At 39.9% G+C, this 16,077-nt stretch overlaps 1 protein-coding gene across 6 annotated transcripts in view; it reads left to right on the top strand.

Moving 5' to 3' along the window:
- The first annotated feature begins 131 nt into the window (after nucleotides 1-131).
- The window catches only part of ralgps2 (Ral GEF with PH domain and SH3 binding motif 2), a 60,004-nt gene continuing 44,058 nt past the window's right edge, over nucleotides 132-16,077 (top strand). For all 6 annotated transcript variants that reach the window (XM_088426027.1, XM_088426024.1, XM_088426025.1 and 3 more), the window contains exon 1: nucleotides 132-420. The gene's annotated coding sequence lies outside the window, so the exon portion shown is untranslated. The remainder of the gene's footprint in view (nucleotides 421-16,077) is intronic.

Below are 16,077 nucleotides of genomic sequence, written 5' to 3'. Positions count from 1 at the left end.
CGACTTTATTCAATTGGACCCTACACAGTGTTGTAACGATTTGCAAGCTTTCTTGAAATTAGTTTGGCATCATACCATCGTCCTTGCCCATGAGAGCTGCATACTTAACCATCTCAATGGACATTCCCATTTTTCAGCCTAGCGATATCATAGCACGGAGACGTCACATCCGAAGAAGTCCCCATGATAGATTAGATACCAAAGAAGAAGAGGAACCAGGGCAAGCACCGCCCCTCCTCAGCTCATCCCCTTGGTCCTCATTCAAAACAGAACACAGCTGTTGTTGAGGGTGCACCGCCCGCTCCTCTTCTCTATCCCTCGGTAACAGCCTACTACTAAACCCCCTTAAAAAAAAAAAAAAATCCCATGAACCCGCTGGAGTATCAGACACAGGGAATAACTGCATCCTTTGCCTGTCCGGTGAGTGTTGTTTTGTTAATTCGTGTGCAGTTTTTCTTCAACCGTCGAGTTGGTTTGGCTACGCTAACGCAGCCTAATGTTAAGTGCAGCTTTATTTTTTTTAAAGAGGGTATGTTTGTTTTGACGTACGGCGTCCTCCATCAAAGCGGTCAGCGTGCACGAAGCGTGCAGTGACGTTGATTTGAAGATAAGGGATGTGTTTTTTTGTTTGGTTTGGTTTTCAGTCTAAATGTGCTTTGATATGGTTGTGGGGCACGGAGGCTGTTTATATTATCAGCCTACCTGAAGACAGTACACCGAGGTCACACACGCACACGCACGCCATCGGAAACCACCACGGAAGTATGCGTTCGATTATCGCGTACAATAAATCGCGCGCTCCCCTCTGCTCCAGTTAGCCACATGCTAATCTCGGTTATAAAGACATTTTTGGCTTTTGTTATGGTGCCACTTGAGTCGCATTATGGCTGATTGTTTGTTTGCGAACCCATTTGCGTGCTTTCTGCGGCAACTTCGTTTGCCCGGAGGCAAGAGCAGTCTTGAGGTGGAACCCCCTGCACGGTTAACCCCCGGGGGAGTTCTTTGGGTGTGGCGGAGGTTCTCCCACACACAATGCTGTGCACCCACCCTCCTCATGTCTTGTTTGCCATGAGTGATTCTTTATCTTGACACGCCCGACTCACGAGTTCTTAAAAAGAGGTAGCAAGCATAAACGAGGGCATCTAAACCACCTTGTCTTTATTTGTATGAGTTTGGGGTTTCCCCAATTGAAGGGAAACCGCAAAAAAATGATTTTATGTATTGTAGTGTTTCCCCAACATTTGTGGAGCCAAAACACACATTTCAGGGTTGATCATCAAATAAAATGGAACAAAAGTGGATACGCAGGGCAAGTATGACATCTAATAGAGGAGCAATAAATTGTTCTGTGTGTCTATAAATGACGCTGACATAAATAGGATATTTGTATTCTGACCATTCAAATTCAATAATTTCACACATTATGGTTGGTAATCCCAGATGCTGAATTCGTGCTGGTGTCATCAGGGACAATTTAAAGCTTCTCATACTCGTCAGGGTTTGTACAAGGTAAAAATCACTAAAACATTTGGCAAATTTTTTATAGCATTTTGGAAACTTTGACGTGAACGTGCATTTTTTCGAATCTGTATGCCTCTCAGTGGAATGGGGGCTTATGATCAAAACATTAGGAATTCCGACAGAGCATTTGATTGCTGCGGAAATGAGTCGGTTGGATAAATCCATTTTTGAGGCAAAAGGGGAGTGTTACTGTATATTGTCCTAAAATAATATATTACAAACAAGTACTTTCCTGCTTGACTAAAGAAAATAATATAATAAAAATAATGCATCAACATTTTCAGGGTGCTTGGAGTCACATTAAGGTGCTCAAGCACCCTAAAAAAAAGATTCCCAAACCGGTCTTCCAGAGAAAAATTCTCAAGTGGTCAGTTAGCAAATTTGTTCGCTAATGATTTTCTCAAATGAAGCGACCATACTTGACGCTGCAGGCCGTGTCAAGTGTGTGAGTGCCTTATAAGTATCAACACACATTAATGTAATGCATTTTGTTGTCAATCAATAATGGAAGCATAGAGAGTTATTGTCTTTAAAGTGCATATTTATTTGCTGTTAGACAACTTGCATGTTTGAGTAATGTGTTTTGCGAACTGTTTGCTGTCATTTAGACAAATTTCAAGGCTAAATTTATAAAGCATATCCACCCTAAAAATGAAAATTCCACGGAACTGTTTAAGATTCCAGTGCTGGCCGCTCTGCCACACTTAACACATGTGGTCAAGGGTTCAAACTCGTGACCGGAATGCTCGTTGCTGCTGCGTGTCGTCGTAATGCTGAAAAGGCAAAATCAATCTTGATTGGCTTTAGCTGCCCTGCATTTCCTCCTTCTCCTTTACCGATGAGTAATTTCTTCATTGCACCCAAAATGTTCCCGTCTTTACGTTGGATAAAAGACTAACGTAACAAAAAGCGAAGCCCTATGAATAGTTTCCAGATGTACTACTCTTTGATTAGATGTCATCTTTTCACCACACCTGCTTGTGTTAACCAAGACAAGATGGTAGCCCTGCGATTTTACCGACCTTCCCGTACCTTCTGGACACAGCTAATCCTCTCCACGCCTGCCCCGTTAGGTTCCATCTGTTGAATGCTGTCGTGTAACTGCTCAGCCCAAGGCCTGCAAATGTGATTAGTGGAAGATTACATCTGTGTGTGCATGAAATGGAACTCTGAACCTGAGCCTTGTGTCGGCAGAGAAAATGATCAAATGCAAGTAGGACTTTTGTGTCCACAAGTTCACATTGAGCTTTTTCAACTTTTACTATCTACTGTATACTCTGCATTGATTACATCATGACTTGCTTTGGCTGTTTAATTTCCTACAAGAATACCAGAATGACTTCAATATGATGAAGAATTACTTCAGGATTTATTAGAATGTTCAACAGTTTGCAGCGAGTAAAACAATGATGTTCCTCAGTGGAATAGAATGTTCCTCATAATGGACAAGAACATCAATAATGTTAACAGCTCCAAAATGGAACAGAATGTGACATTCTGGTTCCATTTCTGAACGTTCTTGTTGACTTTAGTCTTGTGACTGGATTGCAACAACTCGAAAACAAAGAATGATGTTCTCAGAGTGGCCTATAAGGTCATAGATCTTAGACTTGCTTAAATGTCATTCAACAATCCTGTAGTTAGTACCAATGTAAAATGACATTTTGATATTTTAGCTCACGGGTGTCAAACTCACGGCCCGGGGACCAAATCCAGTCCGCCACATCATTTTGCTGATGCTGATTTGACTTTCAAGTTTTTCCAAAGGTTTTTTTTCCCCAGTCATTCTGAGAGGTTTACGATTTTAATCGCCTTAATAAATTCTGCAAATATTTATTTGAAGCACAGGTGTCAAACTTAAGACTGGGGGGCCAGATCCGGACCGCCACATCATTTTTTGTGGCCCGCTGATTTGACTTAAAGTTTCTGGCTACAGTACCAAACTTGTAAGATGTGTTCAACTTCTCAAATTTTTTTTTAGATAAAAAAATCTTCCCATTCTCTCTTTTGAACTGTTTTTACAAGCCTCTGATTTCAAAACTAGCTAAGTGTATGACGAACGCACTTAAAATTTGATTCAAAGTCATTCCAACTCTGACAGAAACTAGAACTACAATGTGGCTCAGATTAAAAATGAGTTTGACACCCCTGATCTACTGTATTTTCTGCAACATAAGATGCATCGGATTATAAGGCGCACCTTCAACAAATGGCTTATTTTAGAACTGTTTTCGTATGTAGGGCACACCGCATTATAAGGCACATAGAAAAGAAGCTACATTATTGGCTGGGGTTGCATTTTGCAGCCAATAGATAAAAATGTCAACAAAACAATCAAATTAGTCAATTAATATTATTAATAAACAAGCAGACATTAAGAATACAGATAATTTGTGGAAAGTACTATCTGAAGAATGGGGGGGAGGTAGTTTGTACCGTTTGGATAAATACCAAGACAATTCAAGAGTTTCAAATATGATTCAATTAACTTAAAATTTTAAATGAAACTGCATCAAAAAACTTCAGATATGTTGTTTTGTTGATTTAAAAACAGTTTCTGCATTTCTTTTATATAATCGCTGAAATGCAGTTAAAAAAAAAAATAGACAAGTTCTCGGGAGTGGATTAGGAGACTCCTCAAAGTGCTGCAGAATGTTCCTGAAATGGACCCGAAGGTTCTGTTCGATGGACAAAAGAATGCCCTCATAGTTCACCAATTTTGGCTCAAAATGGACCCAACGATGCTCTTACTGATGGATGAAAAATCAAGCAGAATGTCATCAATGTGGCCAGCTGGTTCGCTACCCTCAGATGTTGCCCCGGGCTTCCCTCAGGATACCATTTGTGCGCATCCCAACGGCGTTTTTGGTTGCACATTATGACCCCACTCGCCCACCTTCCCGACTGTTAATTTGGTTGCTCAGTTGCCAGGGTAACGTTCAACATTCATCAGCATGTTTGTTCTGCACAAATGAAGGTGTAAAGTCACACGGTGTATCTGTGTCATTATTTCTGCCAAGCCAGATTGACTTGTGGTGTGACGTGAGGTGTTCCTGGCTGTTTCCTGAAGCGAGCGTCAAAGACGCTTAGATTAGTGATTTTTGGATCTGTGGGAAGGAGGTCAGATGTAACGCATGCACATCTCGCTTTTGCTTGATGCAGAATCTCAAGAGGCTGACACCCGGTTTTACCCATTATTTTCGCTAGCGCTGAAAGCGCTATTGCATTTACCTGTGCGCGCTGCAGCATATTTTTTTCCCCTCCAAAATGAGTTGAGCGCTGCATATGAAGCGTTGTATCTGGCCCATTTTACCCTCTTGCACATTCTTCCCCAAGGCCATGCGTGTAAAGCAACTTGGCGACACGAGGAAGAATAATTTCACAGTTAATTTCAACTAAGTTGGTGGGTTGTAAGGCTAAAACAAAAATCAGGGCACCGTCATTGTGTATATTGGCTTTATTTTCGCGATTTTCTTCACGGTAGTCATAGTAAGGGAACAAAAACTACACAATGAACATTTTATTCTGTTCACTTCCACACAATAGACATAATAATAAAGTAGGCAATAAAAAAAGTGCAAAATGCAGAATATAAAAATGCTCATCTTTTATGTAAAGGGGACATTTAAATGAAATGATCTTAGGGTGAAAGGGTGAGGGTGAAAGGTGAGTTCAGGGCTACTAGTGCCTGAAGGTCTTTTACGGAATGCAGAATGTCAGCTATGAACGTTCCATTCCACTTGACACCTTTGAGCTGCCAGGCCATGTGGTCTATCTGGAATGATTGGCGTGGCGGAAGTTTTATCTGTGCTCCGCTCGTACGTGTCAGTTGTGAAACAGATTACCGGTAAAGTGTGATAAAAGTTTCAAACAATTAGCCGTATGGTTTCAAATGTTGATTCATTTATGGGCGAGTGTGATGACAACGGCGTACTTGACCACGATAAGATTTGAATGCTTTCCTCTCTAGTTTATGAAGTAAAATCTCAAGCCCGCATTCACAAGCGAAGCCCACCGACCGTCCCGTTTGTTTATAAACAGACAAGCGTCACTCCCTTCCACTTCCCGTGTACTTTTTATGCGGTATCAGGTGCTCGTAACGCGCCGCTTTAACTATCTGAAATCCTGAGTGTCTCCAACGTAGTAGACCGGCCTATGTCATGGAAACTTGTGACTACAAAAGATCTGATGCATACAAAAAGCATTTTAATGGGGCCCATTTTATTCCTCCCGGGCCTTAAGTAAACTGTGCAAGTCGATGACGAGGCTTTACCCTGCCAAAATTTTAATCCCGCGCTCCTTCCTTGTCTTCTCCCAGTTCTGCTTGTTCAGATCATTTACATTAGGCAAATCCCCATGTCATCTAAAAACTCCATTTAGGTTTTGTTCAACTTGTTTTGTTAGTTTTGGCAGACGTTGTTTTTACACGTAAGCAGACGCTTGTTCTTGCCGGTTTACAATTATAGGGTTGTCGATACAACATATTTTTAGAATCAGCTATACATTATCCCGTTGATGAATCTTACAAATTATTTTGCACAAAAGTCAACATTTTACCCCCCCCCCCCCCCGTTTACTGTCAATAACTAATTATTGTTGTGAATTTGATATTGTTTAGTTTTTTTTTAAAAAAACAACAATAAAATAAGATGACACAGGAGGGACTCGTGGACTCATTAAATTTTGAAATTGATTTAGGTTACTGTGTCGCCATCAAGCAGATGCTTGCAAACGTTTTGAACAATAGATAATCAGCATACACAAAACTGAACGATAATATCTGTTGAGAGGCTGACATCCAAGGGTTCGGACAATTTTAATGCGCTCTAGGGTTGTTCAATTTGAAGAAAAAAAACTCTTTGATTATTAAAATAGTTGTCCATTTATTATTTTTTTAATCAATTAGTTTTCAATTAATCAATTTAATTTTGACGGCTGTGCGTATAATTCGCTCAAGACAGGATTTACTTTTCAGATCCAATTTCCGATATTATTAATTGTTTACGTTACAATCAAATTTGCACCACTTGAGAGCCCAAAACAAAAAAAAGACATGTTGTACTATAGCCATAAATTCTGCATAAATGATATCCAGATTTCTGCAGTGCTTCACATCAGAAGTATTATCTTTGTGTCAAATCAAAATAAAACATTTATCATAATTTTATTACCCTTTTATAGGCTCTATGGATCAAATCAATAACTGAATCTTTAATCACTTTATGTTTTGCATTTTCTGTGCTGTCAATTTAAACTGTCCTGTTTGTAAAATCCGAGTCATCGATTAATGGATAAAATCATTGGCGGATGAATCGATCTGTTAAAATATGAGTTAGTTGCAGCCTTACTTTGGCCACATGAGCTCGGCCAAGATCCTCTGTTAATGAGGACAAGTGTCAGCCAAACGAAACATCTGCAGGGTGTTGAGAAAAAGACGCATGTTCATTTTTCAGGATATGATCAAGCACTTTTGTTGGTGGCAACTTGGCAAGAAATTGCGCCACAGAGACTATCGCTGTAATTAAGTCTATCGGGATAAAAATAACAGGCTGAAAGCGGTCTGTTTTGTTTTTTTTCTTCAGACCGGGATGGAACGTTGAAATACATGAACGCTCATGATTCGAGGATTTTTCAATGTCTTATGTTCACTGTCGAAATATTCAGCTCGTGCAAGCATAAATTTGCCGAGGTAGAACAAGCATTTAAATAAGAGTTGATTGAAACCTTTAAAATTAAAGACAGAATTTCAATAGGAAAAAGGACTTGTTGCGTCAAGCACTTTGACTAATTATAATAATAATATGGAATTTGAAAAAAATACAATGATTTTGTGTGTGTCCTTGTGTTTGTGCTGTGATTGCGTGTAAGTGTGTGTTTTAGGCCGCAACAGGGCGTCTCCTGCACGCGTGTGTAGGATTGTGTTTGTGTCTGATTTTGTGCGTGTTTGTGACCCCTTGATGACCTTTTTAGTGGGGAAGGAGGCTTGACAAGGGATGCAAGGGGCTCGTTTTGGGGGGGGTCAAAGTACAAGCGATACAGCTGTTTCCTTGCAAGTCTCAGCTGTTGCGCCGCTTCCATTTCGTACACAGACACGAACAAGTACACACTCCTCAGACAAACATGCGCTCACACGCGCACCCACAGACACACGAAGAAATCAATCTTTCTTAGCTGCTATCTGATGGGACGCGAAAGAAGCACCCCCTCAGATATGCTCACACACACGGGCATGTCCACATTAGGAAAATGATCTCGTCGTCGTCTTCCCCTTTCTCGGTCTCGACCGCGTCTCTTAGTGAGACCTCGCTTGTACTTTTACTTCCTTTTTAGATCATTGCCACATCGCCGTAGAGCCTCCAAAGTCAAACGTCCCCAAAGCGGTGCAATCGGGAGGTCACCCAACCTTAAACATTCAACTCTTTTAGTTGTAGTAGGATAAATGCATATATGTTCATCATTAGTCCATGTTAAATAACATGACGTAAACAAATATTTGATTTATTTGGAAATTCAAGCGACCCCACCAAATAAGACTGAATGGTATCTTGCTTGTGACTAGGCTTACTGTATACTCCCTGCAGCGGTGCGGTCGCCTTTTGCGTTTCAAGTTGTAATGGTGTGTTTTATCGGACCCCCGAGACTGGGCGATGCCATGTTAGAGGAAGTCATGCGTATTTGTACGCGTGCGCGCCGATTCAAGAGGCTCGTGATCTCCGCGTTGCTCTATTAAGCAGCTTCAAAGTGATTTGAGATCAAAACTAATCTTACGAAAAATATATTATGAAAAGTCTGATGGCACAAGTTATAACAGGTCTTCCTGCGGTTGGCTGGGCTGTTATTCACCAGGCCGCACCAAGACCGTCGTTTATCTTGGCTTTAAGATGCTGATGCTGTAATTCATTACATTTAAAAAGGTATATCAATTTTGTATTCAAATTTGTTCCTGTCAAGATTGATCCTGGCGTTACAACGTCTATAGCAGCTTTACATCCAAACAGGCAGTTTTTGACTTATGCATTATTTATTGAAGGAAGTGAGCCGAGAAGGCTGACTTAAATGAGGCCAGATCCTTGCTGCAAGATACCCTGCAGATTTTGCTGTTAAATATTGGAGACATTTTTTGCCCCCGATCATAAAAATGTAGGTGAAACCAGAGTCGAGAGGATTTTCATAGAGAAACAGAAAGTACCGAACAGTTTGTGCATCATGATGTTACGCATCGATGCCAATTGCATTTGTTCCTTCTGCTGTGTGCACCTTGACCACTAGAGGCCAGTATAAACATAGACGTATATGAATTACAAAGAAGAGTTTCATAGCCAAGTGACTCAGTAAGTTGCTATAATATTTTTATTTTTTCGTTTATTGTTGTACAGTCTGGTTACATGTATTGCTGCACCTTTGTTGTTCACGTAGCCATTGCTTAAATGGTCTCTTGCGATGTGAGGATTTTTTAGGTGTGTGACATGTGTTTTGTTGGCGAGTTTAACTTATTCACTGCATTCCACTCAGTAAAAATAAGTCTTGGACATCTATAGCCGTCCTTGGTAGTCAATTGGAGAAGTTTTACAGTTTACAACGTTTTCTGCTCTTAAACAAGGATCTGAAAAGAAGGTTTTGTTTTGTCACTCCTACTTGTTTGTTTCTTGAGTCCTGAGCATAAGTTATAAGGTCTGTCAGGTTGAAACACGTCATGCCTCTTAAATCCGCATCTTACACAAGAGCCCTTCGGGCCCACCCGGAACTTCGTCCTGGGAAAAGCCGAGCGTCCGTCTCGGGTTCCAATAACTGGGATGGCGCAAGAATAAACAGCTCCAGTTGAGGAACGTCCATGGGTTTTGTTCCTTATGAAACAACTGGCTGTATGAACCTGATAAACTCATTGAACGCAACATTATTTATGCCTCAACCTCTAACTAGATCTGATATAATAGATGTTATCACATTATCAGCTGTATCATTGGATTTGTTTGTAATTTGCTGTTATGTCAAACTGTACTGCGTCATGCTCTTCTTAATGGAGACCTTATATAAAAGTGACGAGGACTTCAACTATGAAGTAATTTTGATATTCAAATGTCTTACAGAAAATTCAAATCAACGATTCAGATTAAAAAAGAAGAAAGAAAAACAAAAGTTGGGCTTCTCATCTGGTTCCCATTGTGTTTCATTGTCATGCGCAACATTAACAATTGTTGCTTCGATTGGCTTGACATTTCTTTAATAAGCGGGGTATCCAGGGCAAGACAAAAATCCCTTTTTGAAAACGATTTAACTGAGATGCCCTAAATCACTCGAGGACTCGATTTCAGCCCTAAAATTGACTCGCCCACCCTTCAAGTGTGAAATTAACAACCCAGGAAAGTATGCTCTGAGCCGCCTATTTCTGAAAATGCGTCTTTGAGAAATCCCTTATCACAAAGCCATTGGGGCTAGGTTCTATTGTGGAAAAAACAACCGGAGCGGGGAAATTGGTAGCAAAGTTTGTAATGGGATATTCTGCATTGTCTAACAAGCCGGACGACCACATCTTGCCTTGGTGAAGGAGGTCTGGACTCGGTGTCATTCTAGCGATCTTTAAAAACCAAGCTCTTTAGTTTTACTAGTGAGGCCGTGTTGACATTAGCCAATCCTTGGAGACTCATCGAGGAAGACATTGAGATGCTATCTCGTTTCCTCTGACCGCATCGCCGCCCCGCATTGTTCCGCTGCCCTTTCCTCGTTAACAGTCCACGCACTGCCACCATTTCCTCCCCCTCGCCCCTCCTTTTCCCTTTTCCTCCATTCATCTGTCAGCGTTGCTTCTCGTCGGGCGCAAGCGGACTTGAACTTGGGCTCGCTGCCCGCCGGCCCGGGCAACAAATCGCGCAGCGCCGGCCGGCCGCATGCCGCCGCTTACGCGCTTGGCACTGTGCCCACATCTTATTTACTGCGAATCAGAAATGCGGCGGGACTCCAGTCGAGTCAGACTGGTCAACAATTTTAGAGAGAGGCCTGACTTAGGACTGGCTACAGTAATAAGTTGTATCAACCCCCTTGAAATTATAGTAGGGACTCGTCTAACCTTGAGTTGAATTTTGAGTTACTTATGATTTGATGATGTGAGACTCATTTTCAGTTCCGCCGTGAAGTAGAATGATGTAGTTTTGAGTTTGATTTCTATGCTGATTAACGTTAGAATTGTAATGCCAGTTGCAACATTTTTTTCTAGTTTTGTTTTGTTTTTTCCTCACAGCTAGTGCAGCAAAATTCCCCTGATTGGTTGTTATAAGACTGTAATAAGAGGGGATGATTATTCATGAAATTCTAGTGCTGTCATTATTGAATCACTGTGGAAGTGATCATTCCATCAATTGTTACATCGGTCGAATCATCGTATAAAATTTTATTTTGCGTTAAAGTGACTTGCAAAACTAATGTTTGCTCATTGAGATTTTATTTTGTAGTTTTTTGTGAAAAAAAAAATACTGTACTTTTCCAATATTACTGTTTTCTGTCATACTCAACAACCTTTTGAAACTGATTTTTTCAGTGGTTCGATTATCATTTTCTCAAAGTAAAATTATCGTATTTTTCGGACTATAAACCACAACTTTTTTCCTCAAGATTTGAGCCCTGCGGCTTTTAGTCCAGTGCAGCTTATCTGCAACATTTATTTATTGATTGATTGATTAATTTAATTAATTTTTGCTGGTGCGGTTTACATACCGGTGCAGCTTATAGTCCGAAAAATACGGTAGACATCTTGTTTTGATTAAACACAAAGCATTTATTTATGATTTATTTTATATTTTTAAGAAATCAACATTTTCATATCTCAGAAACATGACGTGAAAGAGAAAAACTGAGATCAATTTTGGAATCCTGGCGATATTCCATGTGTGATGTCGGTAGTGCGACTTTCACTGGACTCATTTGAAAAAAAAAGAACCCGAGACTGGTTATTATTCACGTTGACGTCTCAGCATCCTCTCCCGGCACGGCACGTCCTCCATTGACCGAGGCGGGCCCGAGCCCTTTTGCGAAGGTTCTAATTATCAAAAGCAGAGATCTGTAAAGGAACGGAGGTAGGAGGAGGAAGAGGGGTAGACGCATGTCTAAAAAAAGCATAATCACACCCCATGGTGCAAGCGGCTGCCAGGATACAGATTTAGAAGCGGCAGAATTTGACCAACATGTTGGATAAACCACTTTGCCGTTTCGGCACGCGACAAGAAAGCATAGTCAGAGTCATGCTTTTATATTTTCGGCAGAGGAGTTTTTTTCATGCATATATATTTACTGTAATTCTATCTTCGCTACTCTGTTAATGTTTGTTATTGCGGCTATAGCGTGTCGACAACGAATTTAGACATCACCCACGGAATGGAAATTTGTCGTAAATCAATGACTCCTGTATAATTTATTAATGAAAGTGATTCTGAATGCATAAGGCTCGCTTGTAAATTTGATTTATTGATGACTCGAAAGTGCCCATAGGTGAGAATTGACATTCGTTGAAATTGATATTCGTTTAAATGCACACACACACGTCTTGCCAGTGTGTGTTGTGTGCAGATTTTTGTTGAACTAAAAGTTTAAAAAACGTGTTTTATTTCCATATTTCTTATAAATTTTTCAAAATTGATGATGAAGACTAGGCACTCTTCCATATCACGTCAGAAAATCTGCGAAAAAGGTTGATTTTATTTTTTTTCCAAAATAAAAGTTGATGTTTACGATAGTCTTATCCTGGTTTAGTCTCAAAGTTAATCAAGTTCCTAGAAGACAAAAAGAAATCTTTAAATATAAAAAAAGGTGTTTCACTTCTACTTCAAACATTAGTAGAAAGCATATGACATCTGATAAACTTACAGTATTTTAATTGTAATAATTAAAGAAATACTCTATGGTTACTAATTAGAATCTTTGGGATAAAATGTAAAAAATCATTTAGATTTTTAAGCACACAATTGAAAATAAAACATACTTTTTTTTTTTTTTAACACTACTGATATTCTTATATCCATCGCATACCGTATAAAAATATTAGGGCACCAAGTTTTGCTATGAAGTAGGATACAAATCTGAATATTTAACGTTTGTCATAGCTATTGTGATATTTCTATGAATGTTGCAGAATTGATCATTTGAAAATACAAACACTAGTAGAGATTTTTAAATGTTACATGTGAAATTTTCGTCGTCACATACCTGAATAATTGATATTATTGAAGAAAAACTGTGATTTCAGAAAAGTGTTAGCCTTTCACACGAATCCATAGCTAAGAGCTAGCTGTCTTTTTCAAAACGGTTGGTGACCCCTGACTTGGATCACTAGCGCTCTTTTTAGGTGGACTGCCATGATTGAATTAATGAAGCGCTGCAGATAGACAAGCTCTGCTGCTCGACAAAGAAACCCCGCTGGAGTTCGTAATCAGCGACGTCACATGCGGCGGCGTGCTTGGAAAGCAAAAGAAGAGGGTGCAGCTTTTAACGGACTGTCACATCCTCTCTGCAACACACTGACCCAGTTTTTTTTTGTTTTTTTACCCCAGCCTGACATTGGCGCAACGTGCTGCTTCTTTGACGCATCACGTCCTACTGCGGCCAGACTAAACAATGCATGCATGCGTAGCACGCTAACTTTAAACACACCCACTCAAAATGTTGTAACATTAGGAAGATTTTTTTTTTTCTTTGAAGCTTTGAATGTTTTTCTTAGGCATAACAAATGTACGTACAGTATATTTAGCTTCAATAGAATTTGTCCTCAGGTAAGATAAAAGATTGCCTTGCAGCCATGAGGTTTGTGGTTCAAATCTCAGGTAGCAGTCAGATGGATCTATGCGAGTTAAATAAGTTCAGTTATCTATGGCATATTCCTCCGAACACTGAAAAAATGGCCAGCGCGAATGACATTTAGTGGCCGCGTCACCGTGCAAACTCGCAAGCAAATTGATAGGCGACACTCGCGGGGGCCCCCGAGGTGTGAATGGCGCCTAAAGCGACGACCAACCCCGTTCCCTCTTGCACTCTGTGACCTTTCGCTGGAAGCGCCAAAGGGATATTTTCTTCGTTTTCCTCACCAGGCCTTAAATGTCCTAATCTCATGTTTGTTTCCCTGGACTTGGGACACATAAAAATATGCACAGGCGTAAATGGGAAACCGTCTGGGATTTATTGACGCACTTTTATGGCTACTTTGGAAGAAAGATACAATAAAACAACAACGCTAGAGTAATCATTAGCTTCTGGTAACACACCCAGTTTTTTCATAGTTAAGTTACCAACTTTGTAAAGGCACATTTTTTTATACAGATCTTGGATTTCTTCTTGAATTTTTTTAAAAATTATTTTTAATTATAGTGATTATTTTTTCTGATGTTACATATAAAATTGTAAACATGGTTAAGTATTGTATAAAACGTGTGTTGTCTATACTTCATCTTTAGTTTTTTTTACCCTGCATATATTTCAGTATGGTCCGAAGGCGTGTCATTTATTCAACAATTTATCAATTATCAAATTAACCAACTCCTACTTTAATAATCAAGTAATCATCTAGAGCCATAGCTTAACTTAATTTTAGGCTTTACCTCAGTGGTCCCCAAACTACGGCCCGCGGGCCAAATCCGGCCCGCTTCCGCATTTTGCCCGGTCCCAACAATACTAGACGTATGTTTTTTTTTTTTTTTTTTTTTTTTTTTTACCTACGCTGTCAATAGAATAAACGATCACGTTCAGATAGCTCTTGCGATCGTCACACTTTTTGTTCCAAACATCTGAGAAGAGTCATGTGGCCCTCGGGTGAAAAAGTTTGGGGACCCCTGCTTTACCTGGTAAATATTTTCTGATTTCTGTAGCCCTTAATTAAAAAAAGACGTTTTCAATCATCTATTTTTACTATGGTAAGCACTTACTGAAACGGTAACTGAATCACATTTCAAAAGTTTGGTGAGTACATCAGTCCTTCTCATGGTTATTTTTTGTTTGTTTTGAGGTTTTTTGTATTCGCTAAACAATAGTAAATTTGAATAATTTGTTTTAACATTATTTGGGAAAAATTTTTGCAATGCAATTTAATTCAAAATAAAACTTGATTTGATTATCAGTAGAATAATCAATTCTAAAAAATTTCTGTAGTGACAGCCCTAATTATTAACACCACTTTTCCAGCATTATATATGAAATTGTAAATATGGTTAAGTGTTGTTGTACAACACATTATGTATGGTCTCTCGAGTGCATAAAAGTTGATTTTTTTTTTTTTCTTTTCTGATAAATGAGATGGACAGCTGTTGACAAAAGAGGTGTGCATTTTTTTTGCCGACAGGAACGCGAAGGCTTGTTTCACGGAATGCGTAGTCACATGTGCAATTACGCTCGGCCTGTGTGCGACAACAACTTGCAGCCAGCCTGCATGAGTGTGGATGTCATTTAACAGCCTGGCTCCAAATCTCGCCGACAAGCTTTGGCATGCCTTTGACTGTTTGTCACAGATAGTTTAATATTCTTTTTGTGTGGCGGTGGAGATTGACTCGAAATGCTGGTGACTCAAAAGGAGGAGGCGTCGGCTTTATGTGCGGCGCAGTTGTCGGATGCAAAGTGCGACGGGATGGTCGCTGACGGGCAGCGAACAAGCTTCGTTAGACGTTGATACGACCCGTCAGATAATCACACCTGCATTCTAGCACTATGCATATTCCATGCTCACATATGTATTTTTGTTATTTTGCAATACTGTTTTTTAAAAAAATCTTTAACAAAACTCAATGCAGCTATGTTCACCTTTTTGATTTTTGATATGATAGCGGTGGATGTCTCTTGTGAGGGATGTGAGTGTTTCTTCATAATTGTGTTTTTTAACACAAAAGTGGCTCTGCCAAATGTGGGTGCTGGTTAAAATTTAAATTTGTCCCACTATTAAGCAAAAGTGCAGAATGATGAGCTCACAGACAGGTTTGAAAAATTCTGCAACTTAACAAAATATTTCCATTGTTTACAGTTGCCATTTACTATGTTGTTTACGACTACAACTTGTGTACAAGCCTTAAAAAAACATCCATATTTCCATTCACCAGAAGAAGATCAGAAATCTTAATCCCATGTTTGTTCTGCTCGTGAGCTTTGTACACGCATCCCCATCCCTCATCTCCCTCTGGGATAACAACCTGAAGGGGATGAGGGATCTTAACCTCCAACTGATGTCCAAAAGCCTGCCAGCATGCAGCATTTGTCTGCAGCTGCTTTCCCTTTACCCCCCACCCCTAATCATTCCTTGTGCATAACAGTGCAACATGTTTCCTTTGCGCGCTGCGACACCTAGTGGCCACGAACTAATAATTCACATCGTATCAGGAATCCAGTGTAACCTTGATTGAGGTGAGGTTACATATAGTCTGGCACATAACTCAAAAATTGCCTCAGCTAGAAGGCTCAATCTTCTGATTCTCTCATTTGGCATCATGACACTACTAAAAATAAATCTGTAAAATTAAAAGGGTTTCCGCACGGATGGTATGTGACTTGACATGGAATGACCCAAATGGCATGAACTTGCAGGAAGCTATGGCT

Source organism: Hippichthys cyanospilos, chromosome 10 (assembly GCF_059441005.1).
Source record: "Hippichthys cyanospilos isolate Australia breed blue-spotted pipefish chromosome 10, RoL_Hcya_1.0, whole genome shotgun sequence".
Lineage (NCBI taxonomy): Eukaryota > Metazoa > Chordata > Actinopteri > Syngnathiformes > Syngnathidae > Hippichthys > Hippichthys cyanospilos.
This window is presented reverse-complemented; position numbering and strand designations above follow the sequence as displayed.